Raw genomic sequence first — 27,952 nt, forward strand, 5'->3', positions numbered from 1 at the left:
CTCACTTGTAGTGATGATCAGCTCTGAGCAGGGAGAGTTAACCTTCACCCTGGAAGATGTTAGGAGTGATTTATATGTTTGAATGTGGCTAATGGTAGAAATAAAATGATAATGAGAAAGCAACACAAGCTTTCAAAGTGACAGTTCACTGGAGCCAACATTAAGCCTGATTTGATCACACCCATTAGAGATTTCAGCTGAACGTTACAGGGATGTTTCTTGGGAATCTGTCTGATGGATGTGGCAGGGTCAGCTGCTAGGGATAAAGAACCATCACTGAAATGTCCAATTAGCCACAATTTTATCAATTATAGGTATGAGAGAATTTGAAAAGCTACACGTAAATCAAATTATTTCTAAAATGAAGCAGCTCTTTTTAAAAATTCTTTTTTGTAATGCAAGCAGTTTTACTGTATTCGCCTGTTTCATCAGTAAAAAGGTGTTTTGGGAGGGTGGATTCTATTTATTAATTGTTTCAGATTTTTTATTAAAGTGAGAGACACCAATATTGAGAGAGTTAAGTCTGGAAGGTACCTTCGAGACTATCTGGTCTAACCCCTTCCTTTTCCAAATAAGGCAGCTGTGGTCCAGAGAGGGGAAGTGATTGTCCCAAGGTCACACAGCAGTCAACATCAGGGTCAGGTCTACAAAACGTCTCCAGACCCAGGTGAAGGCTTTATTTGATTACCAGCCAGCGGAGAACTTGCATCGTGAGTTGCAGCAACAAAATTACAGAACTGAAAATACAAAAGAGCACAGCCCACTTCCTTTATAAATCATCTTTTTTTTTTGCTTTTAAAAAAATAATATTCTTACTTACTCAATTTCAAAAAAATTTTAAATAGCATACAATAAGACACTTACAATCAAATCAGGAAGAAAGAAAGAAAGGAGGGAGGGAGGGAGAGAGTAGAAATAGGTGTGTATGTATGATGCATGCCCACCTGTACGTGTGCGTGGTCTGTGAGTGAGATGGGGACAGTCAAAGAACACGTATTTGAAATTAAAACATCGAATAAGAGCGCTCATTAAAATCGGTTCAGATCTGAGTTTCCTGGTAATAAAGTTTGCATTTGCTTATTTATTTCCAAAAAAGCTTTCAGTAGAAGTATGAGCGGAGACTCTCCTTTTCTCCCCTCTAACTCCGTCACGTCTTCCTACACACCAGCCTGAGAAGCACGGAGCAAAAGGGCGGCCCATTGGAGCTGAAAGGCTCCTTAGACCCCAGCAAGTCCAACCCTCCCGTTGACAGGGGGACAACTGGAATCCCAGTGAGGGACGTGTTTGCCACGGTAATGGCAGAGTCCAAGGAAAGGTAAGCGAGTGCTGGAGAGACACTGGACACCTCAGGTCTGAGTTTCAGGGATGTTAATGATTTAAACAAAAATTTTTAACTTGTTTTTACAAACATCCCCAGTTGCATAGCAACAGAGAGCATCCCTGACCCCCATTAGCCACCTTCCCAGGAATCTTGAGCCTGATGGTCACAGAACTTCTCACTTCCATGGTGTTTTACTAAGTATAAGGTCCTTTCATGCCTGGCATCTCCCATGGAACGGCAGCTTATCCCCAAAGCAGAAGAGGAAACTGGGCCTCAGAGAGTCAAGCTCGGCCAAAGTCACACAGCCGGGCAGTGCTGCTGGTGGATCAGCTCCTGATGCGACTCAGGCTCCTGAAGGCAATTCCGCTCTCCTCCCCATGAAAGAATGGAAGACACTGATGGACGAACCAATGCCTCCCACTGCCCACTGACAAATCCCTGCAAGGACATTGTGACAGCCAGTTGGGGTGCCAGCTCCATGGTCAAAATAAGCATTAAGCATCTGACATAAGGGCATTTAAGTGAAATGGTTGTTTTAAAGGGATATGTTTTTTCAAGGTAAAAGATTCAAGGGCTTCATGTCTGAATACTAACAGGTACCTTAAGAGATGACCTGCAAATTTCATGCTCCCCTAGGGGCTTCTGGTTAACACTGTTCACGATTCAAGGGAATTAAGAGAAACTTCAAAATGAGATTCACAGAGTCTGGATGAGGCAAGAACTGAGGGAGGCATAGGGAACAGTAAAACAATTGCCAAGCATGGAAAAAAAAGATTCTCTCTGTAGTCAGGATCCTACCTCTAGGCCTGAGGCTTAAAGTTTAAAATCATCATCATAATAACCTGGCATCTTGATTCGATTTAAGTATGAAAAGTCAGTGTCTACAGTGGGCTGCTGAGCTAGGCGCTCATCCTGCTGGGGCACCACGGAGTCACTGCCAGAGATGCAACGTAACTGGAAGCAGAGAGAGCCCAGCTGGGGCGTCCCCACTGCCCCCTCCTCCCCCCACTTTGAATCTGCAATGCTGGCGGTTAGAAAAAGTGTCTCCATCTTGTAAACACAGCAAATTTGATCTGGAAGTCATTGAGAAAACATAAACACGGAGCCTCCTGCGGTTGTGTTTACACTGCTCCAGCCCCAGTGAAAGATGAGCCCGTTATGGAAGGATGGGTTTTTTTCAAAGGCGCTTTTCTTTCTAGAATGAAAATCTCGAGAGGTACACATTACCATGAAGACCAAAATCCCGACAGAGAGACCACAAGTGCATGAACAAGTGTGGCTTAAGCAGGTAACAGACATAATGTCACATTTTTTCGGGCTGTCTTCTGTCGTTGCAGAAACTCTGCTTTTCCGAAAAGTCAATTCTTTTTGAAGAGGAGATTAGCAGTCCTGGAACAGTTTCTAAACTATATCTTCGGTTAAGAATACGGTTTCGTGACTATTCCATGTTTCCCAAATCCATTCTAAATTTGCAGTAACACGGACCAGGAATTGAGGCCAGTTCTCTTTATTCAGCCAATAAATAAATGGAAGCACAGATCGGGGAAGTGACTGACTTAAGGTCACGGAGCTAGTTAGCGCCAGAGGCAAAAACAGGACTGAGATTTCCTGACTCTTACTGGTTCTTTCAGGATATGTCTCGTCCAGGTGTGGCTATTTACCTAGCGTTTTTGTCAGAGGGCATTTATCAGATAGTGTTCTGTATGGAGCAGGCGATGGGTTTTATTCCACAAACATGGGCACGAAAGAAACACCACGTGATTTTTTTCTGAAAACAAATTAATTCTGATTAGGAGCGTCCAGTTCACCAGGCTGGTGGAGAAAGTCACCCATTTGGTCAGAAGTGAGCGAGGCTCATCCTGGAAGCACGGTGGCACCACTCACCTGGAGGCCATGGAAGGGCCTCTGGGTATTGATGTTCTCACAGCCCAAGGTCCTGACAGGCCAGCCGCTCACCTGCTCCTGGGCCGTGGCCTCTGCAGAAGATGGGGGTCCATGGGCCCAGGGAAGCTCTCCCTCCTCCCTGGGGCCCTGGGAGGGAAGGGAGTAAGGACCTGGACCGTTCAGGTCTGAGAGAACCTCTCCAGCCTGCTTTCCACCCCCTCCCCTTCTCTCACCTTCTGCTCCCCAGCCTCCCCCGGCTGCCTCCTTCCTCCATTAGCACAATCTTCTCTAATGCCAGGCCAGAAAGGGAGAGAGAACGATCTTGAAGAACTCCTGCTTTCAATCCTGTGGCCCAAAGAGTCCTGAAACAAGGAAACCCAAAGGCCAATCTACCTAGAACGAGAGAGACAAAAATGCAGTAAGAACGAATTCCAAATGGACGTCTCAATAAATTATCCTAACACTGGGATATGCCACCTTTACCAGGCAGAATTCGGGTCCTTTCTTAAGGAACACGATGCATCTGCACAGCCTCTGACAGTCTACAGGGCACTTTCGTACTCACCAGCTTGCTGCATCCTCAAACATGGTGAGCTAGTTCTTTGTCACTCTCTTTTACAGACGAGGAGACCAAGGCATAGGGACATGATGAGATATTTGTGGTTCCTTTTTCCCGGTCCTGAGAAGCGGGTGGCAAGCCATGTGTGTCAAATATCCTCTGAACTTGGCCGAACTCTCCGTAAACTAACATTTGTCAACACCACTGGCTGACATATTTCCTCTGCCACTTCTCAACAGCCGGATGAACTTGGGTGAAACAACCAAGGGCAACTTTCAACATTCTTCTTGCGTAAGCTCCATTGTTTGTGTTCACTCAGCTTCAAGGTTAAAAAAAGAAAAAAGGACCAAAGATCATAAATAATCCTCCTACTTTTGTTCCTCCACAGGATTTGAAGGTTTTGGAAAGAAATCCAGTGAATGATGAAAAGAACTGTTTCAATTCCCTCGGGCTATTTGGTTGAGGTCATTGTACCCTGGCACCAAGAGCTGGGAGACTGTCCTCGGTCTCTATTTGTCTCCACACCCCCTCCCCCACCGCCTGATTCACACCTCAACACGGCCACGACATTGACTGGCCTCAACTTTTTCATCTCCCTAGAGAGACAGGCTATACACCTACAAGAGCTTCCTCAGTCACCACTAGGGTCTGTTTTGTGTCTCCCCCACATTCTAGTGTTGAAACTCTGACCCCCAATGAGATGGTAACAGGAGGTGGGGCCTTTGGGCAGCAATCAGGACGTGAGAGAGGAGCCCTCATGAATGGGATTAGTGCCTTTATAAAAGAGACCTGAGAGAGCTCCCTCGCCGCTTCCACCACGTGGGGACACAGTAGGAAGATGGCAGTCTATGAACCAGGAAGAGGGTCCTTACCAAATACCAAATCTGCTGGCACCTTGATCTCTGACTTCCCAGCCTCCAGAGCTGTACAAAGTAAACTTCTGTTGTTTGCAAGCCGCCCAGTCTGTGGCGTTCTGTTCTAGCGGCAGAACTAAGGCAGACACTCAGTGCATCCTGTCACTCCACAAACATTCACTGAGCAGCTAGTACGTGCCAGGCATTGTCTTAGGCGCGTGGGACATGGTCACAGACAAAAGTCCCTGCTCTCCCAGAGCTCCTGTTCTGGGGGAGGGAGGGCACGATGGATGGCAAATAGAAATAAATAAATCACATTCTGAGTGGTGATAGCGGCATGAGGACAACACAGCAGGGTACGGGGGTTGTCTGCTAAAGAACGTGTCTCCAGACTAGGTTTGTGGTGTCTCTGATGCGTCTTGCTTTGCTTTCTCTAAAACTGCTTGTGCATGAAAGCAGAAATCAAACCATGATGATTTGGCATCCTGACTTTTCTGAGGCTGTTCTTCCACTCCATTCGTGATTTTCTGAGCTCCTCTGGGGTTCCTTTCCAGCTGGAGCAGAGGGGAGAAAGCCTGGAAACTTCTGCACCGCTGCCTGGGAAGTAAGGAAAAGTCACCCCTCATCTTTGCAACCGGTCGACTCGTTAGCCTAGGCCACAGTCTGGAAGCATTTAAGGACCATTTGTTTCCACAGGTAAAAGAGAAAAAGTGAAAACTAAAAGTATTTGTTTGTTTAAATGCTTGCGTTATTAATGTGGGTTTTGTGATGATTCTAGCTAAAGTTTTAAAACTGCAGGTTGAGAGTTACATGTAGAAAACACGGGCAGCATTTACTTTTGACCTCATAGTTGACAGTCAGTTTATTCCATGTATGAATGTTGAAATGGTAAAACCCAAATAACCAAATTAAACAGAAAGCAGGTGTAAGGGCTGGGTGCCATCTCCCTGTCACTAACCATTGCAACGGCTTAAGAATTGTTGCTAGTAAAACTTTGTGTGGTTTAGGTACATCCTTTAGATTTTATGAAAGTTATGACTATCCATGTAAAGAGCCATTTATAATTAAGTGAGAAATAAGTAATTAAAAGTGGATTTTGGGAAAAAGAAAAAAAAAGGAACGTCTCCAGAAGGGCCTGGGGACACTGATTTCGAGGACTCCCGTGCACTCCAGCACTGTCTCATCTCCCTTCCTAGGTCTGTGAGCAGGCAGGGAACACGAAATAATCAGCACAAACGTGTCCTGAAAGCTGTACAGGGCTGTGCCCATCACAGAAGTACTGCCACACAGAAGCCACCTGGCCTGGGGCAGGTGGGCATAGGGGGTGCAGCCCAGCAGCCCAGAACCGCACTGCTGCGTCTGCCACCCACTCTCGGTGTGGCCTTCCCACGTCACTTCACCTCTTGATCCAAGTGTTCTCATTTGTAAAATGGGACACAGCAGCCCGAGAGGTTTCTCTTTCCATCCATCATTTTTCCCAGCACTGAACTCTCTGAGACTTTTAGACTACCTTGTCACTTTATTTTTGGTTCTAACTAGTTAATTCAGAAAAATGACCCAAAGAATGGCTGGTAGACGTGGTCAAAGATTTGCCTCAGAAAGGAATGGTACATGCCTTCTCCAGCAGAGGATGAAATTAGCAACCTAGAAATCAGAGCCTTTTGCATAAACTTTTTTTTTTTAAAAGATTGGCACCTGAGCTAACATCTGTTGCCAAGCTTCCTTTTTACTTCTGCCTAAAGTCTCCCCGGTATAGAGTTGTATAGTCTAGTTGCAGGTGCTTCTAGTTGAGGCATGTGGGACGCCACCTCAGCATGGCCTGACCAGCGGTGCCATGTCCGCACCCAGGATCTGCACCAAGGAAACCCTGGGCCACCGAAGCAGAGTGCGTGAACCTAACCACACAGCCACGGGGCCGGCCCCTTGCACAAACTTTATCTGGGAGAGACAGTGTCAAAAAACAGTCAAGAAAAAGAGCAATGAACAGAAGCTTATCTTACCAGACCTCCCTTCACGGATCTGCACTGTTCAATATGTTTAATATCTTACCGCTGAGCACCCTCCAACTCTATTGGTGGTGGTTTGTCCTTTTGAGAGTATAATCAAAATAAAAGTATGCATACCCTTCAGCTCAGCAATTCCACTTCTAGTTATTTTTTCTAGAAATACAGAGCAAGTATATAGTCATAAGTGTACAAATATATACATGTAAATTCTGGAAGGATACACCCAAACCGTTGATAGAGGTGTCATCTGGGAGTAGAGCGAGGAGGAGAAGATTGGGTTTGGGGTGGGATAAAGGAAGGGTGGGGGTTTTGCTTTTCATTCTAAATGTATATTTTGTTCAAATGTTTTAAAATTTTTAAATAATCATCTATTACATAGATTTAAAGAAGTTAAACCAATAGCAGTGTGATTTCAGTAGGCCATGGCTGTGTTCTGACTAAAGTCTCAAGTCTAGTATCACTCTAGGATATGGCCTTGCCCAACTCTAACATGTGCTCCAAGGCCACCATGTTCAGGCATGCAGGCTGTGCACTGCACAACTCAAAGGTTAGCCATTCACACAGTGCCCTCTGGATTGTGAAATGTGGGACTCGTCCTCTTGGGGAACTCTTCGCCACCTCCAACCCCATGCCGTCACATGCACTGTTCACCATTTCCCACCTATTTGACGTCCTTTTGTGCTCTTTACGTACACTGGTCCTGCTCTTAGAAAAGTATCTCTTTGCTTTTCCATCCACAAACTCTCACTCTTTCAAGATCCAGTTCAAAAATCTTTCTTCTACAAAGGTCCTTCTGACTCCCCAGCAGGACTTGTTCGTTTGTTTTGTTCCTATGGCTGTGACATCTCTTACCGAATTCGTTTGTCGATTTTCCCAGTGCACTCTTGGAGGCCAAAACTTAACGTCACGTCCATTTTGGTTTGCTCAGAATTCATTGCTTGTAATACGGATGATGGACTGAATGACCGTCAGTGGCAACCCTAGAACCTTGGTTTTTTGATTGATTGTCCAAAAGGTTTTTGCCATTAGACCAACGTTTCTCAAACTGCTCTGCAAAATATTTCTCTTAAAAAGTTGACTCTAAATTTTCAAAAGAGGTTCAAAGGGCAAGTATTAGGGAAATGTTGTATTACAGGTAAAGAGTTTTCTTACCCTACTCTTCTCAGAGGCTTTAACATGCTATAACAATTCTGAATCACCAAGAAGGGGAAACAGGAAACCAGGTCGAAGCTTATTTGACTTCTGATTTACTTTTTCACAAGTACCTTCCCTCTCAAGAGGCCTGGTGTGCTTCCTGTATGCTCAGGTTCCACCCTCCCTAACCAGGAAAAGGGGGAGCACTGGTTTCATGCCTTGGGAACCAGGGGAAGCGAAGATGGAGGGAAGGCTGAGGCGAAACCTCACAGGAGCCTCCATGTCAAGCTGGATGGTGGGAGCGATTTGGTTGGCAATAGGAACACACTGGAAGAAGTCAAGTAGAGGCTTTGTGTTTTAGAAAGTCACCCTGAAATCACTGGAGAAAAAGGGCTGAGAGAGAGCAAGGGTGGATGAAGCAGGAAGACAAGTTAGGAGGCTGTTGCTATATCCTGGATAGAAACGATCGTGGCCTCATACGAAGTGGTGGCACTGGAAATGAGAGAGACAGACAGGCAGAGAGAAAGAGAGAGATGAACAGAGAAAGTTACAAGGTCGAAGTAGCAGGACTTTGGACTTGGTCAACTGAGCACTGGAGAGTTGGGGGTGGTTAGGCAAAGCTGAGACCACTGTGCAAAATTGGGGCTGACCCAGTGTACTCCACTTCGGCGGCCAGGGCTTGGTTCCTGGGCATGGACCTACACCACTCATCCATGGCTGTGCTGTGGTGGCGACCCACATATGAAATGGAGGAAGATTGGCACAGACGTTAGCACCGGGCAAATCTTCCTCAAGCAAAAAGAGGAAGATTTGCAATAGATGTTAGCTCAGGGTAAATCTTCCTCAGCAAAAAAAAAAAGAAAAGAATTGAAGGGGGTGTCAAAAAACTCAATAGCCAAGATAAACAATATTTTTAAAATAAAAATTATTTTTAAAAATAAAAATGAATGCAAAACATTCCTGATGTATAAAATATTAAAATTTTAAATAAAGACAGGATCTATTACTGATTTTTCCCTTTTGCCTCAGTTTGCAATATGGCTCAGCACGGCACTGAATGTAGACGATTCCCAGGTTACAAAATTGTGGTGCTTAAAACAAAGTCAGTGGGGGATGAAATTGGTTTAGAGTAGAAGTTGGCGGGTGTCATTTAGCTGTTTCACGTGTGTTCAGACCCCTCAAGCTGCAGCTGAGGTCCATCTAGTGTAGACATAAAAGGCAGTGTCCGAGATTGCGTGGTGGCAGAGAGAGAAGAGAATTTTGGCTTAGGATGGAGACCCTCAAATTCACTATCTTCTCAAAATGAACTATAACCTTTTCTTAGCTCCCCCATATCAAATGCAATGAGGCAGGAGGGAATTCCAGGAAAATCTCCTGTTTAAGCAGTTCAAAATGTGGATTATACCATCTCAGACCTCTGCACAGGTGCCCAAACCAGAGCGGTGGTAATCATAATTACATTCTTGTATTCGTTCATCCACTAATTTCTTCTTCTCCTCCCCTCCCCTGCTCCCTCCTCCTCTCTCTTCTGTATGCCAGCTCTAGGGTAGGAAACAATGATGACAGTGATGATGATGATGATGATGATGATGACGACGACAGATGAGGAGGAGAAGGGAGAGACAAACAACAAGGAAGGGTGAAGGGAAGAAACAAAAAGACTGAGGAAGAAAAGAGAGAAAAGAAAAAAAAAAGAGAAGGTGAGAAAGAGAAAAAATGGTCCTAAGTAAAGTCATTGGTTTTCTAAATTATGAATAAACTATTTCACGTGAATGTTAGAGTTGAAAACTGCCCCCTCCCACCACTGCCCCCACAGACGGCAGTGAACTGAAGAGTGATGACAGACAGATTAAAACTTGTTTTTCCTTTTTTAGAAAGGAAAGAAGGCACGAATCCAGGACATACAGCGCCCTCAACTGATGCTCCCAACAAACACCCCGGTGGTTCCTGTGCACAGAGGTGATGTCTGCACTCGGCTTCGTGCCACAGATGCTCATAAAGTTCCAGCAAATAATTATTCTAAGGATTAGTGGCTAGGGGAAATAACTGTTCTCTCTTCTTAGAAAGAAGGAAGGAAGGAAAGAAGGAAGGAAAGAAAGGGGAAAGGAGAAAAGGGAAACAAAGAGTCCACCAGTAGTGATATCATTGCTGCTATAAATCTCAAATTTAGCTACAATGACCCATCTTGGACAAACACAGTAGACAAGAGAAATGACCCGCAGGGCGCTGAGCCAGATGGAGTGAGTCGGGCAAGGAACTGAGTTTCTTCCAAGTGAGGTTTCTGTGACGTGAATGTGGTCGCCAGAAGAGGCAACTGTCCTATGAATTCAAACTCTGCTGCCACTCCCTTCACTACAGGGCCATTCCCGAGCCCTGGAGTCAGAATCGCCACATGCATAGCTGCTGGGGAAACGTCCCTGTCCCTGATGGGCCAACAAGGAGACCTTTTCAGGAGATGGACAGGCCATGGAAACAGTGATGGACTGAGTCAGGAGACCCCTGCCACTTACCACACGACCTTGGACAGATCTTGACCTCTTTCTGGAACCTAGTTTTCACATCTATAAACTGGGATGACAGGGTGGGGAGAAGATTGAGACCTCCTGCGGTTCCCAGATGTATATCTCACAAAAGCCATATCAGATTCACCAAGGGCTGGATGAGGGGCACTGGCATTTAAACACACTGTCTGGACCAACCCCCAGATCCTGATTCCGGAGGTCTGGGAACCTCCAGGCTGGTGCTGATGACTAGCCATGTTAGGTAACCCCTGGCCCTCTGAAGTCCTCTCCGGCCCAGAGACTGCCATTGAAAAGGGTTACTATCAATGACATCAAAGTCATTGGGGATGGAACTTTCTTTTCAATGACACGGAAAAGAAGGGCCGAACAGCTCACAGATTTAAGATTTTGAAAAATAACGTTCATGATGGGAAATACGATCCACACAAACAAACAGAGTTGAAAAGGAAATTTAAAAAAATTTCCCCTCAACTTCAGCTTCTTAAAACCAACCTGCAGGCAGCGTGGGACGGGCAGGGACTGAGAGAAGTCCCTATCTCGCGGACGATTTACTGAAGTGATTTATTGTGGAGGTCACCAGGGCCCCTGTTGGGGCCTGTTACAGTCCTCTAAGCTCCCCTAAGCTCAGGTATTAGGGGAGCCTGGCTGGAACAGTTGTGTTGAAGGAAGGGAGGAAGGAGGTTTTTTTTAGCTCTGGAGCTGCCTGAGGCCTACTCTAAATCTTGGGAGACAAGTCTGTTTGTCTTCCTTTTCTATTCGCACTGCTGATGTTCCAGGCGTTCTCTGCCCCACTGCTCAATGTTTGTTGATGGCAGCGAAGCAGAAAATTGTAATGTCTGTAATTGTTATTGGTTTGCCGATGGTGTGACCACCTGGTTGGCTGGATCCGGGACAAAGGCAGTACGTCCCCCTTTAAAGCTAAAGCTGCGTGCTCTAGGAGTAGGAGATGTTTGGACATCTTTTGTTTCTGTCTGTGTGTTGTTTTGTAAAGAATCATTCAAAGTTGAAATTATTTTAATTAAAACAATAAAATCCTCTTTATACACTTTTCGCGGCACAAGCTTGTCCTAGAAGTTCCTTCTTTTTTGCAATGAAATGCCATGAAGAAATTCCTCAATAAACAACTTTATACTTGATTTACCATTTGGAGCTGGATGTGCAGTTTCCAGATGTTTCCCAAAGGGCCCTGAGCCCCGAGGTGCACCGACTGCTTTGAGACATCCCTCCGGACTGTAGAGATCCCACAGCTGTTTTAGCAGAAAATTATTTTCTTTTAATTTCATAAAATGCCACATTCAACACGCACCTTTCATCCAGAGAGGCCGCTAAGATGTTCAAAGGATTCAGAATTACCGACCCACCCCCTACCCTCTGGAGTCATACACAGAAAATATTTAACATCTGTACTGCTGTACCACCCAAAAGTTTTAAATTGAAGGAAGATGTGTTTCTTGCACTAAATTACCAAAGGAATTTTCAGACTAGAGCTCAGTTACCTAGATTGGCCAGGACATTACTGCAGGAAAACCCTTCTATTATTCCAAGGGCTGGGGACCGTAAATGGTCAGCCAGACAGCCCTTCCCTCTGCATCTTGCCTAAGATGCACCCCAGACAATACCTGTTTGCTAGGACTCAGCTGACTCGGGTATGGTAATGCTAATAATAGCTGGTTTCACTGAATACTTACTACACACCAGGCCTTGAATTCAACGCTTAATATACATGATTGCATGTGATCCTCATAGCAACATTAATAGGTGGGTATTGTTACTATCTATGTTTTATAGAAGAGTTTCGGTGTCTAGCCAAAGCTTAGAAAGGTGACAAGTTAGAATGCAAATCCAAGTTTGTCTGACTTGGTGTCCACGGGGTCTCCGCCACAATGCCCCTCTTGTCCCAACACTGCATGGCACTGATGCACGTGCAAAAGCAGCAGCTGCCTGTCACCCAGATCCAGTGCATCTTACAAAGAATCAGTTATGTGCAGAGCTGTGGGTTATGGTCAGAAGTGAGGAAGAGAGATGAATAAGCAATGCTGATCCTTGCTGAACTCGCTGACAAAGTGACCAACCATCCCAGTTTGCCTGGGACTGTCCCAGTTTTAGCACCAAGAACCTTTCACCCCAGATGTGGCGGGAAGAATTCTAGGACGACTCCCCAAATTCCTGGCCCCTGCTGGACACACAGCTCCACTCAGTTATTCAACCAAACAGTAAACTTAGGTGTTGCTATTAAGGGACTTTGCAGGGGTAAATAAGTAGACATTAAGGTAGGGAGATCTGCTGGGTGGGCCTGACCTTATCAGAGGAGCCCTTTAAATCTGGGTCTGGAGGTCAGAGACAGAGAAGCCAGAGAGATCCAAAGCACAAGGAGGTGCACTGAGGCTTTGAAGATGGAGGTGGTCACATGGCAAGGAAGATGGGTGGCCTCTTGGAGCTGAGTGGCCTCTAGCTGACAGCTGAGTAGGGATCTCAGCCCTACACTACAAGAAACTGAATTCTCCCAACAATTGGAACGAGCTTGAAAACGGAGCCTCCCGAGGCAAATTCAGCCTGGCAGACACCTCAATTTCAGCCTTTGAGACTCTAAGCAGAGGACCCAGCCATGCCATGCCTGGACTTCCCCCTACAGAACCGTGAGCAAACATGGGTACTGTTCTAAGCTGCTCAATTTGTGGTATTCGTTATGCAGCAGTAAAAACGCAGTACCCCAGGAAGCTCTTCAGTCCCAGGCAAACTGGGACAGTTGGTCACCCTGGATGACGGCAGGCCCATGTGACATGTGTTGAGGGGGATCTGGACAACTTTCATGGGGGAGGTGGCCTGTTCCTTGGGTAGGATTTAGACAAAGGGGAAAGGGCTGAAAGGTACTTTAGAAAGAGGAGGACACAGCGTCAGGAAAGACAGAGCAGCAGGACTATGCAAACGGGGTCGATAAAGATGCCACAAGGCATCTACTCAATCCTTGAGAGAATAAGTGTTGGGGGCAGAGACTTTATAACCTCAGCATTTGAAAGGGGCTGTTCCATGGTCACGATAATGGCAATGGGATTAGCTGTGAGTGGTTGCATGTTTTTGCTTCTGTCCTCCTGGCATTGGTGCTATTCATCCTCCTCCAGGCAACTCTGAACTCCCTGACAGCAGGGATAAAGCTCCTTCAGCTGTGTCCCCCAGCGCCCAGTGCAGGGTCTGGTGCATCACTGCATGTTCAGTAAATGCTAAATAAAGACATGGATGAATTGTTTAATGTGGACAAAACACCATCACTTTAGGCCAAGCATGCAGCCACAGTGTCTCTGGAAATACTAAGAGGTTGGCAAGGCTGGCCTTTCACACTGTCTCCTGCCTCCTCCGGGAGCTGACCCTCCTGCTAGGTACAGGAGCCTCCCTTGTCCTCTTCGGGACCTGGGGCTCCGATGTCTGACAGCGAATCTCAGTGCTGCTCCTCACTGGCTGTTTGGCCCGGGGCAGGGAACTTAACTTTTCTGTGCCTCAGTTTCCTCGTGTGTTAGAAGGGCACAATAGGACCTGCTCACCAGGTGATTGTAAAGATCAGATGAGTCAACAGAACACACAAAGCCTTTAGCATGGACGGAGCCCGCCAAAGGGTGAATTTCCATAAGTTTAGTTGTTATGATTCGTTTTTATTTTCAATAGCAATGACATATTTCTGAACAAATTCAGGTGGAGACCCTTTCTGTACCACCACCCCTCCCCCAACCCAAGGGCATTTTCATCTTACTAGAAGATTCTTGCAATTAAAAAAAAACTTTGAGCCCCAACAGGAGCACTGCCCAATGGAGGTGGTCAGATTGGGGGCCTCCCCAGAGTGAGTAAGCAAGGCCCTCCAGTGGGCCTCAAAGTGTAGTCAGTGGACCAGCACCAGCCGCACCTGGGAGGTGGTGAGAACTACAGAGTGTCAGCCCTCCTCCAGATGGCCTGAGTCAGAATCTGCATTTTCACAAGCTCCCCTGGGAGAGGCACTGGTCTAGATGAGCTCTGATCAGCCCTGCATCTGAGCGACACAGCGTCCCTCTGACCTTTCCTTACCATTTGCTTTAAAAGTTAAATGTTCAAGCACACAGACAAGCCAGACCACAAAACTCTCAGCTGGCAAGAGAGTGCCTCATTTCTAGGGGCAGCTGGTTTTCTACATGTTTCAACAAACTAGCATTGTCCAAGAACTCTAATGGCCTGAAGTCAGGCTTAAAACTCAGCAAAAATAAACTTTCCAGGAAATTTCTGGCACACCCACTTTTCAAACCCATCATCTCAGGAATGTTATCCGAGCAGTGGCCTCTTTTCCCACATCTAACTCCATTTCCCAGTTTGGGACAGTTCTCTTTCTGGCCTTGAACCGACAAAACACACACACACACACACACACACACACGAAACAAAACACAGAGGCCACAGCTAGCATGGGGCTTTAGATAAGTTTTTGGGAAAGTCCATGATCTCATTTTGGCACAATTAGTGTTCTACTTCTTAAGGCAAATATTATTTTAAAAGAATATCTTAAATCCGAGGGACATTGCTCTTGGTCAACGGGGTTCAAAGAGGCCTACTTGTAAGGAGAAGAAGTAGACCCACAAGTCTGCCTTCATGTGGTCAACAACGCAATGTTCTCTATTTTCTTATTTCCCAAGTGAGCAGAACACTCAAGTCTCCCTTAAGGACCCACACTCAAATCATCCATATCCTTTGGACCCATTCACAAATATTCATGAATGGACTGTGGTGTGATAGGGGCTCTAAGGAATAGAGTAAGGCATGATCCTTTCACCACAGAAAACTCACAGCTCAGAAGGGAGAAACGTTTAAATAACAAATCTGTCAGGGTCTGTCCTGGTAATCTATTGCTGCCTAACAGTTCACTCCAATTTTAGCAGCTTAAAACAACAATCGTTTTAGTATCTTTCATAGCATCTGTGGGACACGGATTTGAGAAGAGCTCAGCTGAGAGATTCCAGCTCCAGTCCCTCCTGTAGCTGCAGTCAGATAGGGAGTGCTGAAGCAGCTGGGGCTGGCCAGGAACCTGTCCCCTCCTGTAGTCTCAGAGCCTCTCCATATTGTCTCTCTGGGTGGGCCAGCTTGGGCTTCCTCACTACATGGCAGCCTGAGGACATACTGTTTACGTAACAGCTCAGGGCGCCAAAGGTGAACGTCCCAAGAGAATCGAGTAGAAGCTATATCATCTTTTATGACTAGTTTAGAAGTCACAGTGTCACTTCCTCTCGAGGGAGAATTGTCAAAGTCACCTTGTAAGAGGAGTATGTGGCATGGGAGATAGTGTTTTAACCTTCTTTGGAAAATATAATCTGCAACTGGGTTCCAGCAGAAAACAGATGTCACATCCAAATCAGGATAATTCAAGGAGCTGAATAAAGGCACTAGTCATGACAATATAGGCAGGGTGTAGGGAAGTATGAGATAAGTGTGGTAACCTGACGCAGCCATAACAGAGAAATGGTTACGTCCCATTTGGAAGGAACAAGAGGAAGGAGAGGTTACAGGAACTCAGGAGAGAAGAGTTCAGAAAGAGCTTCCCTGAGAAGACAACCCAACAGGGAGACAACTAGGGAAATAAATGCCCTGACCTCACTCTCCCCCTGCCTCCAACCTGCTGCCAGGGCTCCCCATTGGCTGAACCCAACAGAAACCCAAAGGCCTGAGGCCCACACTGACCAGCCTCTGGGGAAGAGAGCAGAGTGGAGAGTGTATCTGCAGAAGCAAACAGAATATAGCCAGCAGTAATAAATATCTACAACACAAAAAAGATTATAATCTGATGTCAATAGAGAAGTATGTAACAGGAGGATATTTCTGCAAGGAAGAAATTTTGAGCTATTTCCATGTAATGTCACAGAAGTATAGACATGTAGGGAAGAAGTTCACATCACCCTCAGTCCTCTGGATATCTGGGATCCCACCCTTTATCTTGGGAGCTTAAGAGAGTCCCAGGCTGTTGGAAAGGGAGTTGTCTACATGGGCAAGCCAGATAGGGACTATCCAAAGTCTCTGGGCACTGACAGGACTGGTTCCTGATGGATGGTCCATGGCCGTGGTCCAACAGGAAGGACAGCTGCTGAGGCTCCTTGACACCAACAATGTGGTGGTGGGATGGAAACTGGGTGGGATGGAGATGGAGACTGGTGGGACAGAGATCGGGCTGGATGGAGACTGGGCGGGATAGAGATTGGGTTGGATGGAGACTGGGTGGATGGAGACTGGGTGGATGGAGACCAGGTGCATGGAGACTGGGTGGGATGGAGACCAGAGGGTCAGTGCCCACCAGAACAGAGCCTATGTGACCTCTAGAAGCTGATTCCTCTTCTGCCTGAGTGGTACCCCCAGGCTTGGTTCTCTCATCCTGAACCCCATAAAACTCTCTCCCTCATCAAGTCCCCTCCAACTCCCTTCTCCCCAAGTCTGGAGAGTCTTCATCCAATCTGGGGTAAGGAAGCCAGGTTGTTAATGTAGTCTTCCAAATCTATTATTTACTGTATAAAATTCAAAGGTCCAGGTTCTTGTAATTCCACATCCTCGACTTGAAATTTTTTTGAATTTCAAGATAGGCCAAGATCTGCCCTATCTGTTCTCTGCATCTGCACAGGTGTCTCTTCCTTGAGTGTACCATGTGGAAGTCCTGGGGGCTGCGGAGGGTCCAAGGTATGTCGTGGTGGTGGTGGGTGGAGGGGTGTCACAGAGCAGAAGCGTTATCACAATTCAAACTATGAGGTATAAGAATCCAAAAGACCACTTATGGGGGTGACCAGGAAAGATTTCATTTGATCCATTGAAGAATGGATAAGATTTCAACTGGAAGAAATGGAAGAAGCGTTCCAAGCAGACAGATGAGAACGGGCAGGAGAACTAAAGCACATTCAAGAAGAGACAGTTCAATTTGTAAGGAGCGGAGGGGTATTTACATGTAGAAGAAATAATTCCAGAAGAGCAGGGTGAGGCCAGGTCATGAAGGCCCTTGAAAGAAATCTTTCATTTTTCATTAAAAAAGCCACTGAAGTTTGTGCACAGCAGTAGGGTACTCAGTCTCAGTTGTGCGTTAGAAAGATTGGTACTGCGACAGTATAGAACACTGACACTATGGTTAGAGTGTTGAACACTTGTTTAGACATAAACTCATCTGAGACTCAGGCCCATGGCTACTGTCACCACCTGGCTTGCAACGTCTACCTGTTCAGCTGTAGTCCTCATTCCAGACCTGCATTTCCAGCTCCCTATAGGAAATACCCACCTACCTACACATCCTGGAAGCTCCTTAACTCAATGGGCCAGAAGCTGAACTTGTCATTGCCTCTCCCCCGTTGCCCCGCATCCCGCCACTCCTCTCCACTCCACCTACTCCCCTAGATATGCTGTAGCTCCCAAGCCAGAATTCTCATTTTCCTGGACTACCCCTCCCTCACTTCAAACCCCCAACCTCATGGGCCTCCTCCACCCTCTGCTCGTCACAGCCAGATCCTTCCAAACCTTCCTTCTAGCTTTTTCCCACTGAATCCATCTCCTTTTCATCCTTATTGGAACTGCCCAAGGTCAAGCCATCAGCACCTCTCCCTCGACAATCGCAAGAGCCCAGTCATTTGGCTCCCCACTGCGAACTCCCTCTGCTATCCCCACCCTCCACAGCTCAACCAGGGTCTTTTCTGAACACTAAATCTGATCACAGTATTTCTGCTTTAAAGACTTCCTCTGGCCATCCCACGGCCTATAGGATCAAGAAAAAACGCTTTCATTGAGCATTTAAAGCCCTCATAAGCTGACCCTGGTTACTCTTCCAGCCTTGTCCCCAGCTACTCCCTGGGACATGCAGGAATTGACGCCTGTTTCTCTGCAACACCCTTCCTGGAAGCAGCCAGTGCTGGGATTAGGCCCCAGCTGTTTGGACCAGAGAGGAAGGGCCTCGGGGCAGAAGGAAATCCCAGATGTGAGCGTCTGCTGGGGGTGGAGGTGGGAGCGGAATGAGAACACAGCCGTTAATTCTTCAAAAATATTATCTGCCACGCAGTCAAATAAACACGCCTATGCTACCTAAGAAATGTTCGAACTGTCCCATGTTTAAAGACTGAAAAAAGGGCTTCTAAAGAAACAACAGGTTTGGATAAAATCTTATTCTCCGAGGGGCTGCTCTGGCAAGTCCTCAGGTGGCTGTCTTTACAGGTTCCTCTCCTGAGACAAAGCAGATGAGAGTTTCTTCCTCTTGCAAGATGCAAGGCCTCAGGGAGAGTTTGGGAGGACAACTGAACCGTAGCAAACACTCTTCACAGAAAGAAAGGGCAGAAGGAATTGAGGGCCAATACAACTGGTGATCATAACTAATTAAATTGCTTTTTCTTCTCTGACTCTCTGGCTTTATTAAATAAACATAAATGACCTTAGTAAAATAAGTTTTGGCTGACTTTATGGTCTCCTATTACTGGCACCGGAGTCAGAAGGCCTGGCTTCCAATGCCAGGTGTGTCTCTAACTAGCTGTGTGACCCTGGGCAGTCCTGGCCCTTCTCTGAGCCTCAGCTTCCCTATTTATACAGAGGACTGAACTCATTTCACAATTCCTTGTATACTCAGTTCTACATTTCTTCAATTTTAGACCAGTAAAATATTTCCCCTTTCTATTTATCTGCCCTTGAATTTTACTTTTTTAATTATTTCAGTCCTCATCTTCTCTATTTATTTTTCCCTCTCATTCTATCTGCTCGTCCAAGCAAGACATAGCACTTGTCCGGCCATGTTCCAGACTCTTGACTTGAGTTTACAGAGTACGTTCTGCCCACTGAATCTGTTCAGGAATTGAACCTTCTTGGCTTGGACTCCAGCAGACAACAGACCTTGGAAGCTGTGCTGTCTAGGACCCTTTCCAGGCCTGAAGGAGATGACACCAAGGGATTCTGATGCATGAGATGTCATGCTGTTACCAAAACTGCAGCATCCTCTAAACAACATTTCCTGTCTGAATGATCCTATTTATGAAATTAATTTTTCACAAGGGAAAGTAAACCCACAGTAATGTAAGCTGCTCTAAAAAAACGCAGTGACTAAACTAAGACCATGGCTGTCGTTCTGATAAGAAGGAAATCATTCAGTCAGTCCCCGAACTCAGCAGTCTTGGCACAGTCTCAACATTTTGTATCCACTTTTAGGGTATTCTTGGACCCCTTCAAATTAATGGACCCTGATACAGGCCTTCATATACACATGTTACCAAAGGTCAGGGTATCTGCTTCTTGAAAACAAAGCATCTGGACGAATGACTGAGTTTTCCACTTAGAAATGATGTCTTGACATCACCTTAGCTCAGATGGAATGATGAGCCAGCCACAACAACCCAGACACTCCTGAACAAGCAGCTAGGTGTGTACAGAAGGCTCTTCTCCATCAACCTGTGAAGCTGCTTATTATGTTAAAATGCTGTCAGGGATCAGAGATGGTCAGACAGACACCAGCTAAATCCAAAAGAAGTCAGAAAATGAATACAAACTGAACACACCAGGTACAATAGAGACATGTTATCCTTTTAGTCTTACCTAGTTCACCACCCTCAGATGATGTGGGAAACAACCCCTCAAGAACATTTTCAGACCGGTTGTTTGAAATCTTTTTCTCTCGGTAAAAATCCTTTCCAAGTACATGAGTGCTCACTTTCATTCATTAGCCCATTCTCCTAATCATCTGAAGACAGAGATGTCTTCAGCATCTCTGACCTCTCCATTTGACAATATTTATTGAGCATCTGTTACATGCCAGGTACGATGTTAGAACAGCACAAAGCTGAACAAGACACATTCCTGACCTGGGAGGGCACATGGTCTAGCCAGGGGAAACTATACTTCAACAAAGAATGGCAAATAGCAAGATGTAAATCAAGATGAGACATACAGAAGGTGAACTCGGTCCTATAAGAAATCGAAAAAGAAAATATGGTTTAGTTTTCTCAATAAACCATAGACTGTCACTGCCAGGAGAGACTTTACAGATTATCTTTTCTAACCTCCTCATTTTACAAAAGGAGAGACAAGAGAGCGGAAGTGGTCACACAGTTTTAAAGCTGGGGCCAATAGATAAATTCTTTCTCTTTCCCTGATTGATAACTCACTGCATGTTTCTCAAATAGATTTTGGAAGTCGATGGAATGAAATCATAAATATACTAGTGAAAGAAATCCATTTTGTTTTCCAACTAAAAATATACAAGGCATATCTAATCAATATTTGTTAAGCAAGAAGATAATTATTCTCCTAAGACTAGTATGTGCAACTCACAGTCATTTGCCTTGTCTGTGTATGTTAAAGTCATTTCTTATCCCACCATCCCACTCCCACCACTATTCTTCCCCGTTATAGTCCTTCATAGGAACCACAGCACTATACTTGTATTCTCTACACTGGCCCAGCACTTTGGAGTTCAAAGACTATTTCAAAGCCCATTGTCTCCATTTTGAGCGCCAAGTTGCAGGTTTAGAGGGACATGATAAGTAGGAGGAGGTTCAGAATGGAGCTAAGCACATGATTATACAGCGTCAGGGAACAAGACTTACAAAGCCGGGTGAAGGGAGCCAGAATGGCTGGGACCACTCTTGTGGGCGACACAACCAGAGGAGAGGTGGGGAATGGATTCCAAGTCCATGAGGTCTAGTGAACTGGAAAGAAGCAAGTCAATAAACACTTATTGAATAACCTTGGTGAGCAGAGCCCAGGCTAAGTGGATTCAAAGATGAACAAACAAGGCACCCCCTTCAAAGAATGTTTTCAATTGCTGTACAATCTCCCTAAGCCACAGGGAGCGGAAGGCATGAGTGAGCAGAAGCCACAGGGCCGAGAGGAGAAGTGGAAGTACCGAATTCCTAAAGTGTGGCCTCAGCTTCTCCAGTGGGTTTGGAATCACCCCAGCTAGTGACACAGGGGAGGGAGGAAGGTGCCAAGGCTCCTCGCCAGACGGTGAACACAACAACTGGACACATTCAGGCAGAGGTGGAGGATACCATCACAGGAACGACAGACTTGAGCCCTTCCCCTGAACACCTTGTCGGTTGAACTCCTCAACAGCACTTCATTTCAAAGCCATTAAGTGGATTCACATGAGTGAGTTTCAACTCACTTTATTAGACAATGGGATTTTAAGAATGTTTATGTAGGCTGAGAGAGGGCAAAGGGACCATTTAGGTGATATTTAAAACTTGGGGCTCCATGGCTGAGTGCTACTGGGGCTGTGCAGGAGCAGCTAAGGAAAGCTGAGGATGATCACAGAACTGGAACAGAAAGGCTCTCGGTAGGGGAGACCGAGAAACAAGTTAGTCACCCCCTCCAACTACCTGAAGGGTAATAAGAAATTCCCAAGGAACTCTCAAATCAAAATTAGAAGGTAATGAGGGGTGGGTAGGGGATGTGGGAGCTGGCATAGAGAGCTGTCAGAAACCAACAGGGAAGGTAGACACTTCAGAAAGGAGGGGCAAGTTTGGAACCTGTTTAACAGAGACGTTAAACTACTAGTTGGAGCTTCAGCCCCACCAGGCTGTGCTTCACCCATCTCTCCTGCAGGTTCTCCTCGCTCATTTAAAATAGCCGCTGGCTCTGCTTATCAGATTGGCCGCATCCTCCAGGCAGATGGGGGGAGGAGGGGCCTCTGTGTGCTGGCGCAGCCTCACCTCCCAGCCTCCTTTCCCACGGCTCCCACCTGGGCCCACTAGGGCTCTCCTCCATAGCCTCTCTCTGGATCCCTCCCCACAAATCTGTTAATATCCTTCCCATCCTTCAAGACTTACTGCACATGCCACCTCCTACAAGAAGCCTGTCCTGATCCATACCCCAGATGGTGCGTGCTCCCTCCCCATAGCACACGCCTCTTTATGACACTTTCAGTCCATCCTGCATTATAATAATTTGTGTGCTTATCTGAGTTCCCACCTCCACCCCTCCTTAGAGAACTTCAAGGGCAGTGACCCAATCTCTTTCATCTAAGTATCTGAGGCACCGGAAGCAAGAACTAGCGTGTCATAGATGCTCAGTTACAGCCAATGAATACCTGGGACAGAGCTTCTGGGAGCCTTTAGAGGTGGTGAGCTGGGCTCTGCAGTCAGACAGCTCAGGCTCTAACACTTGCTCTGTCACTAGCTGGCAGACCTAGGGCAACCTACTTCATCTTTGTGTCTCAGTCTTCTCATCTGTAAAATGAGCACAATAGGGCCCACCTCAAAGGGACTTTGTGATGGTCCATGTAAAGTGTGTAGTATAGTGTCAGGATACACTGAGCGCCCAGGAAATGTAGGGAATGATTGGGAATATGGGATGGTAGAGAAGTAATCCCCTTCTGATTTCCAGGAGCGCTCTGACTCATTTGTGCCACATTGCCACCTGGAAGTCTGTCTGTTCCCTCTAAAGCACACATTTGCACAGAGCAGCTCTCTATCATTTCCATGCTGTTCGAGATCTGGCTGCAGAGACCCAGGAATGCTCGTAAGAATTTGTTAACAAAGATTCAGAATAATCAAGTCAAAGAGATTTTCCTCAAAGCAATTTACCAATTCATCCACCCATCAAACATGTGCCACCGTGAGCTGGAGAAGTCCTGCAAGGCCTGCAAAATGAAAGTGAAAATGAATGAGATCAAATCCCCACTGTCATGTTTATCAGTCTCTCGGCGGCAAAAGGAGTCAATGTCCAGACAGAGCTATGAAGAAGGGCCGTGGGAGTCCAAAGAGGGAAGGGACTGCCTCTGGGCGTAGTGAGGAGAGCGGTGGTGGGATTCACAGAGGAGGTGACGGTCGACCCGAACAGGTGAGTAGGAAGAAGTTTGTCAGAAAAAGGAGGCACAAGCTACTCCAGGTATGGAGGGCAGCTCGTGCAAAAAGACAGAGTCCTGACAGTCCACATTCAGGAAATGGTGAGGTCAGCATGTCTAAGCACCCTGAAAATCAATCCATGTTATTCTAATGCTCATGTGGACTTTATTTAAAATAGAAACATTTCCACCAAATTAGTCATGCATCCCAGAAGAGATCATCTTATTGCTAAAGTAAATGTTCTTTCTTTATTTCTTCCCAAATGATTCAATGGTTATTTTTCTGAAGTATATTTCTGATTGTCGATGTTGGAAAACAAGCACCTTCAGAAAGTCCATTTGGGCCCAGGAGATAAAACCAAGGCAGCCCAGGATCAGAAGTACTTATTTAGCTCATCCTAGGAGCACCCTCTTCGTCTCCGAACCACTCCAACAAATGGAGCAATTTCAGCTTTTCAAAGCCAGCAAAGAGGTAACTTATGGCGTCTTAACTCAAGATGAACAGGCACAAAACTCAGTGCATCCTGTTTCATTTGTTCCTTCATTATTCTCTGAGAACAATGGAAGGTGAATGCAGCCAGAGGCCCCTTTCATGAGAACACAAGTGGAGGAGGAAATTTTGTTCATAACTTTGCTGGGACACTGTTTGGCCAAATGCCGTGACTGGAGGTCAGAATATGCTACTTTTCTTTCTAGTATAGCAAAGAGGTAAGACAGAGATTTGGACCCCCTGCTCCCCCAAAAACACACACACACACACTCTTCTTGTCAAACTAGACTTAACTTCCATTTCTTGAGGTGAGAATTGTAATCTTACTGAAATCACAGAGGCAAAGCTAGGGTCCCATTAAGCTGTGCTTTATCTGTCAGTGATGTGTGGTCCCTTGGGAATTAATGATTTAAGTAGACTTTGCCTGTTCAGAATTTATGATCAGAGTAGTTTTTCTCCCTGAAAAGGCAACATGGGTTGTGGGATTAGGACCCTCATTTATTTGATTGTTTTCTTTTTGGTCTCAGGGCCTGGGTGGGACCTGGAGTTGCAGGCTGCCATGGAGAGCCAGCCCTTCCTGTGGTCGGTTGCTCAAGCCAGCACATTCTCTGTGATTGTTTTAAATGTGTTAAAAAGAAAGAGAACCAGGCTATGTCAGCGTGAGCTGGAATAAATCACTTCTTTTTCCTAGACCTGTTTTCTTATCTGTTAAAAGGAGTTAGGCAGGGTAGGGGTGGGGGACAAAGAAAATCCAGAGATTCTTAAAATTTTCTGATTTAATTGATCTGGAAAGGGGCTTCTTTCTACCATTTTGGTTTGGGGATATTTTGTGGGGGCCAGGGGAATTGAATTCTTTTGTAGGGGACTACAGTGATTACGGGGGAGGCAGATTTAACCTGGTAGCAACCTAGGGTGTAGAGCCCATGGTCTGCTTTCCAGAACCAGAGACTTCACAAATTTTCAACTTGTATTATGGAGGTATGCTATAAAGGAAAGAACACAGACCGAAGAGAAGTGCTGGATGAAAGTCTAGCCACTAAACTAACTCACGGAGATTGAGACCAAGGCACACGCCCATCTTAGGGCCTCAGTCTACCTGGAAGAGAAATGAATGTGGTGGACAGACTCTAAGGAGGCCCCTATGGTCCATGCCTCCTCCTCCCTCCAAGTGGGGGCAGGACCTGTGACTTGTTTCTAACCAATAAATTTGGCAATGGTGGTGGGTTGTCACTCCCATGATTATATTACATAAGACTGGAACACTCATCTTACTAGCACAGTCTATTGACTGTCTCTCTTGCTGGTTTTGATGCGGTAAATTGCCGTATAGAGAGGTCCACACAGCAAGGAACTGAGGGAGACCTCTGGCTGACAGCCCACAAGGAGCCGAGGCCCTCAGTCTAGGAACCCCCAAGGAACTGAATCCTGTCAACAACCCACATGAGCTGGGGAGTGGATCCTTCCCCAGTCAAGCTTCAGATGAGACCCCAGCCCTGGCGGACACCTGGATTAGAGTGTTGTGAGAGACTCTGAAACAGGGGACCCAGCTAAGCTGTACCTAGACTCCAGACCCACAGAAACTGTGAGATAATAAATGTCAGTCATTTGAAGCCACTATGTTTGTGGTAATTTGTTATACAGTGATAGATAAGTAACATAATGAAGCAGTTGGAACCTTCCTATACCTGGCATTCTGTGAGCATGATCATTATATTCTTATGCTAGCAGCATTACAGCACACAAATAAAACTACTCCATTATGACATAGACAAACACGTTGTCAGCCGCTGTCACTGTGCTGGGTTGAGAATAATTTATCTTTCTAGAAACCCTGGGGTACTTGTTCTATATTTAGATTCTCATTTAATCAGGGCTCTTTTCCAGGCTTCTTACTGCTGATTGCAAACACCATTCTCACACGCACGGGTCCACATTCACGCACACAGGGCCTAGATTCTACTGAATTTAATTAGGGATCAACCTGAAATAAAATGGCTCCTGCAGAAAAAAAAGACCCCTCTCAGAAAGATTCTAAGGACACGGAGCAAGAAGTTTTGGTATTATATTTGGTGGTGTTGATTCTGAGAGAAAGGGTCAAGAGGAAGATTCCGCCAAAATGAATCAAGCCTGAGGAAGAATTAGTCCAGCAGGAAAACCCCATTTCTGCAATAAAAATATATGGCCACTTGTATTTTAATAGCAGCTAGAGATACTGGGCTCCATTTATGTACAGATTGGCACGGACGGAGTGTGAAAGAGGCTTAGTAAGCTGTATGTTATTTAACACATTTTGCTCCTTTATAAGCCTGCTTTGCTGGAATGCCTTCATCCCCTACATATAAAATCGACACCACGGACTGCCTCATGGTGCACATTTTGGCTAGTGTCTGAAGTGGTGGCTGAGGAAACATGGCCACACACAACTCTGAGCATGAGGAGGAGCGAGCCTGTGCTTCTGCCTCAAGGGCCTTCAGGGCTGGTGGGGGAGCAGGCCACTTTCTGTTCCCCGAGCGTGTGACAGATACTGTTACTGCAGCTGACGCAGCAGCAAGACGGGGAGAGGAGGTGAAAACATTCTGACATCAGTACCGGGCTGGGAGGCCAGTGAGCTGTGCCCTGTAAATGTTTCTGAATGAATGAACGACGCATTAATTCCTGCCCTTAGAAGCCTTGCAGCTACTATTCCCTAGGTTTCCCCAGCACTTCTCCTTGGTCATCAAAGGAAAAATAAGATCCACCAGTGCCCTTAAGGGACTTAAAACAGGACAGACAGGCGAGGCTCATGAAGCCACTGAAGATAACGCCGTAAATAAAGACAAAAGGGGTCCCCCAGTTCAGGGAGCCTGGGATGATCTGGGAAACCTTCATGAGTGCAGAATTTCTGGTGACCTCTCGAAAACCCCAGCAAAAGGCTGAATTAGGCAAGGGGTTTGTGGCCATTTCTGGATGAACTGATTGAAGCTTTAAGTCTCTTGCTGTTTGTGGCCCCAGCAAAAGGCCCTTGGAGTTCCAGGTTTAAGACACTGGGTGGGGGTCCCTTCTCCTTCAGGAGGTGTCCCTGGGACTCAGTCCCTGCGCAGCTAGGCCAGCAGTGGGGACAGTGGCCTCGGTCAACCAGGCCGGCGCCCCACTGGAGCCCCCCCCCCCCACACCCCACCCCGGCCGATCCGGGGCCAGCCGCTAAGGGCCCCCACCCCGGGAGCCCGGGGCTCGGAGCTCGGCGGGGGGCCAGACTTCGCCATGCACCCGGCAGCCAGAGCCCCGGCTGGATCCCCCCACGGGCGCGGCCGCCTTTGTGCATCCTGGGCCCACGCCCCGCTGAGCGGCCCCTTCTGCAAGGATCCCCCCCGCCGCGGCGCCATACCTGGCCCTTTGTCACCAGCTGCCAAAGGATTCAGAAAATCAAATTTATTTCCCGATTACAGCCATAGCGCCCCTTTGTGCAGCGAGCTCCCTTTAACCGTTGAGATTCCAGCAGACATTGTGAAGGCCTTTATGGCGGAAAAGAAAAGCCGGCCGCTCCCGGCCGCCCCCGCCCCGCCTGGTCCTCGGACTCCCCGGCCCCTGTGGGAACTCGCCAGGGATGTTCTTCTCTCAATAAAAACGCTAAGGAGCCCCAAGACGGTGGGTTCTCAAGTGTCTTGCCTGTTAAAGGGGATAAATCAATAGACATCTTGAGTTCGGAGGGTGTGTTTCCTTTTTTTTTTTTCCAGGAATGAATAGATGAATGATAACTCCATTTCTTACCAGCCCAGCACTGTCCTCTACGCGCCCCGGCAAGTCCGATGTCATCCTCTGAGCTTTCAGCTCTGCCAGCCTCTCGCCTGTGCCGGGTCTTCTTGAAGCTGCAGGCTAACCGGAAAATGCCTCTCTTAGGACGATTCTCAGGGACTAAATACGTCTTGGGCACCTGAAGACGAGAAGATGTTCCATCATTTTTCTCGATCAGGTTGAGAGTTCCTGAAATGAATACAAAATATTGCTTTGCCAAGCTTTTTCTTTCTTTCTTTCCTTTTTGTGATTGTGTGGGAAATAAATGTCCTTTTTTTTTTTTAACAAAACCAATAAAAGAAAAAAGACAATCTAAAGTAGGCACATGCTTAAAACACATAGATCTCCACTCTTTTTGACCACTCAGAAAGTAATGTACAGGAGAGACGGATATGCGCAAATCTACCAACACATCAACATTAGTCTTATAATACTCTCCCGTGAAAACTTCCAAAGATGGTCATAATTTGTATGCTCATTATAAAATAACATACAGCACTGTGATTTGAATTATATCGTCACGAAGCAAAGAAATCCACAACAGGAGAATTTGGTCCATTGGTTATAAATTATGCATGTCCTAAAGCTTTTGCAAACACTAAAAAAAATAATGATATA

At 46.3% G+C, this 27,952-nt stretch overlaps 1 long non-coding RNA gene across 3 annotated transcripts; it reads right to left on the reverse strand.

Annotated features, from left to right (window-relative positions):
* Positions 1–632: 632 nt before the first annotated feature.
* Positions 633–27,706, reverse strand: LOC139077024 (uncharacterized). 3 transcript variants are annotated; one of them, XR_011529161.1, is made up of 5 exons: positions 27,311–27,706; positions 3,771–4,083; positions 3,439–3,598; positions 3,206–3,297; positions 657–3,089 (listed from the first exon to the last, which is right to left on the reverse strand). It is a non-coding gene; the product is annotated as an uncharacterized lncRNA (long non-coding RNA). The 3 variants fall into 3 exon arrangements; XR_011529163.1 differs by lacking the exon at positions 27,311–27,706 and adding an exon at positions 26,928–27,111; XR_011529162.1 differs by lacking the exon at positions 3,206–3,297 and having other exon boundaries at positions 633–3,089.
* Positions 27,707–27,952: the final 246 nt, after the last annotated feature.

The sequence above is a fragment of the Equus przewalskii genome, chromosome 18 (genome assembly GCF_037783145.1).
Source record: "Equus przewalskii isolate Varuska chromosome 18, EquPr2, whole genome shotgun sequence".
Lineage (NCBI taxonomy): Eukaryota > Metazoa > Chordata > Mammalia > Perissodactyla > Equidae > Equus > Equus przewalskii.